The sequence below is a fragment of the Centruroides vittatus genome, unplaced genomic scaffold (genome assembly GCF_030686945.1).
Source record: "Centruroides vittatus isolate TY-2023 unplaced genomic scaffold, ASM3068694v2 contig_352, whole genome shotgun sequence".
NCBI lineage: Eukaryota > Metazoa > Arthropoda > Arachnida > Scorpiones > Buthidae > Centruroides > Centruroides vittatus.
The window spans coordinates 1,092,860-1,096,954 of NW_027122175.1; positions in this window are offsets into that span (position 1 = coordinate 1,092,860).

Sequence of the window (4,095 nt, forward strand, 5' to 3'; positions counted from 1 at the left end):
GGCTTACAATATGCAAGAATCCAACTCTTGACAATGATGGGTCTTTTGGTAATTTTTTTTTAAACTTACACATTATCCTTTTTCAATGTTCGGCATGGTTCTACAATATGTTCACGTGTTGAGTGCACTATCGGTTTACTTAGGCGTTGTCAAGAATGGCTGTCCATGATTAGTCAATCATTCTGCCTAAGTTGTTTTTTTATTTTTCTCCTTTACAATGTTTATATGTTCGTACAATTGTCTCTTATAATAATTTTGTTCTTTTTTCTTTATTTTAATAGTATTTAACTTTATTTCGCAACCATTTTTATTAGCATGTTCAGCTACTGCAGAATTTGTGTAATTTCTTATTGCTCGTATATGCTCTTTTATTCGTGTCCCCAATTTGCGTTTGGTTTCTCCGATATATGTTTTACTAGGGTTACAACTGCAATCAAAAGAATAAACTACGTTTTTTTCCTTTAGTAAATCAATTTTTTTGGCTGATTTATAATATAGATTTCTTTTAAGCGAGTTATTTCTCTCTGGTACCACATTTACTATATCTTTAAGTGTGTTTTTGACTCGTTCAAATATTTTTGGACTATAAGCAAGCTTAACACATTTTATATTTTTATTAAACTTTTTATTATCCATTTGGTTATTAATTTAGTTCATCCAATTATCTAATATTTTCTTAGGGTAATTATTAAGTAGAAACGTTTTGTTTATCTGTTCAATTTCTAGTACTTGGTCTTGAAAGTTTGTAGTTTTTTTGAATTTTTTCAATATACATTTTAAATATATTAAAATTCCTACTAATAATTTAAGTCCACGTTGACAAATATAATATTAATTGAAATAAGGACAACAAGGCAATAACAACTATTCCTTAAATATAGTTTGAAGTTGTTTATTGATCCTTCATCAGTACTAGAGTGCTTTCTGTTGGTGACTTCTGGAAAGGGGGTGGCAAAAGTCAGTCACATTAAGGCACAAGTATCCATTCATCTAGCACTGCTTCTGAGTATAATGAATGTCATTGTGAGAGATTTCTCCTACTAGTTAAAATTAATAGAAACGTTTTTATTATGTAGGAAAAAAGCAGAAAGAAATGTACTCTACTTGATTATGGCAGAAACTTCATAAAATATTCATATATTTTTTGATATATGGCATACATTATGCATTTGTGTTCCTGGCTTAAATCCATTTTGGTTTTAAAACAGCGGGAGAATTGTTTTCTCCTGATACAGTGATACATTTATAAATAACAGAAATGTGTGTGATGCTGAATAGGGTTACCAAATGTCCTACAATTTGACTTCCAGTCCTCCGTCCTCTGTCCTTTAAACAAAAACAGCAAATGGCCTATTTTTGGAGGAATGAATGTGGGAGACTACACTCACCCATCTACCCTACAAGTGACACATGGAGCAAGTCACAAACGTTTAGATCCTTGGTAAATCTTAGTTCTAAATTATATCGCTACGGCAAACAGCACCAGTCGCAGGTCAGTTTTGGGTGGTGGTTACACGTGGGTCTTGTCTTTGTTCAGTCTTGGTAATATTGGAATGCACTATATGCCAATTAAAATAAAAATATAAACAAAGTTTAAGCAAACACATGAGAGAGAAGCATGAAAAGAATCATAGCAAGGATAGAAGTTTAAAAATATTTAAATGTAGTTTGTGTTTAAGTGAATATCAGAAAAAAAAATATTGTCACATTTTGGCAAGGTACAGTACATGATATTTTTATATCTAATAATAATCAGACATACAATTCATTTAGTGATTTTAAGGAATGGAAACAGAAATATGAAATGGAAAATACCCTTAAGTACATTATAATGAGTGGTTCAGAAAGGAACATTAAGCCTAATAGTTCTATATATTATAACTGTCATAGATCTTGTAATTTCTAAGTATCCTTTCCAAAATAATATCCAGACATGGTTGCATATGTCATTTAAGTAATGAATTTATAATTAATGCAAACGGTAATGTTTTTAGGCTATATACTTAGGCAAATTACAGAATGTTCAATTACTACTAATAATAACACTTGTTATGGGGAGCCTAGTAGAGGCTCTAATTTTCTGGGGAGGGGCACCAGGTTAACTGGGGAGCCGTGCCCACCCATGCCCCTTCCTGGCTACGCCCATGCCAGTACGTCACACGAATTGTGGGGCATGTGGTTCAGCGGCCACTGGCAAGCCGTACCCAACAATGTCCGTTTCAGCAAGACAATGTCCAACTGCACGTTTCAAGGCGAACTCTCATTGGCCCGAATGGAATTTGCATTCTTCCCCAACTGGAAGCCCAACTGGAATTCTCTTCCATCGAACACCCGTGGGACCTCATCCAACACGAGGTGTAATGGGGACCATTGCCACACATCGTAGATGATATACGTTGGCAGTGAACTCAGCTTGGCAAGGGATATCACAGGCAACCATTAATTGCCTCGTTAATAGTATACTTGGCCACATAGCTGACTGTGGTGGCCATATTTGTTATTGAATAAGCGATGTCTGTTGCATAGCTTTGTTCTTTTAATTATTTGCATATCTCTGTCACCCCTACGAGTCCTGCTAAGCACATTTCTTTGTTGTGTTGCGATTTCACTTTTGAGGAGTTTATGCATTGCTTTTTTTTTAATTTTGAGTTTTTTCAATAAATATTAGAAATATTTTGTTTGGATGGAAACTTAGTTAACTCTTTCATCTCGTGAGCACAAAGACGGCTTTTTCCATTATCATTATAGATTTGTAAAATGACCAGATTTTTTAAACGCGAAAGTAGTACATTGGACGAGACGGATAGAGGGGTAATGGTTATGCGTGTCCTTTACAAAAAAAAAATTGAGAAAGAAAATGTTTTGAGTCATTTTTATTTTTTATAATTATATTTTTCATTTGAATGAATATTTTTTAATAATGTATCATTTTCTTTTAAAACATTACAAAATTCTTCACATGTATACTGGAGATTCACTTTCACTGAAGTCACTGCTGATAAGGTTTCTATGTTTAATCTTGATTTGTCACTGCTCCAGAAATCATTAATGATTGAAAATACTCGGTCAACTGTCGCATTAGTACCCGGCAAACACATTGCAAATTCAACAAGTAATTTCAAGTTTTCTGTAGGAATATGCTCATCTTTAAAATATTTGTATATTTCTATCCAAAGTAAACTAACTTCTATTTTATTTTTCTTCCATTCATTTATTTTTTCCGTGGAACAATACATGTTTACTCGCCTAACTTCACCGAAGAGTTCATTATCGTCGATAACAATTTTGTGGTTTTCTTTCACGTAATGAACCGTCTTCAAAATCTCCTCCCAATTTATATTATATTTTAATAATATCCATCCAAAAATGTGTAGCTCTTCGAAACAATCAGTCCATTTTTTTTACATATTCAAAGGAATTTTTATATAAAAACATTTAATTTCTTTAATAAATTTCGCCTTGCTTCCAGGGTTTGACTCTTCGATTGTATCGAGTTTCTGCGTTAACTTTAATGGAACAAATCCACTATTGTATCTAGTGTCTATTTGCTCCAACAAATTATTTAAGACAGTTTTCACCTAGGAAGCTGACACTTTAGAGCTTTCAATTTCTTTAATGGTGATATGAAATACAACAGCTTGACTATGAATGAAATGCAATGTAACTTCAGATAACTCTTTTTTGAAAAATTCTTTTAATATTTTGGGACGCGGGTCTAAACTTAAGAAGTACGAGCGCAAAGGCTCAAACATTTTGATTACGCGTTCCACAGCAGGTGTTAACGAAAGCCATCTCGTTGTGGAATATCCCAACAATTTTTTGTATTCTATTTCTGTTTCCTCGCAAAAATCGTTAAGATTGGTGACTCTCGCTGTGTATCTGTGAAAGTATAGATAAATCTGAGCGATTATGGATTCAACATCAATACTCATTTGACTAGAAGCAGTATTAATTGCATTGGATAAAATATGTGCCCTCCAAAATTAGTATTAATGTTATCTGAGGATAGTGCGATAAATATATATATATGTGTGTGTGTGTGTGTGTGTGTGTGTGTGTGAATTAAACACAATACAATAGCGAATTTTCGCAAAT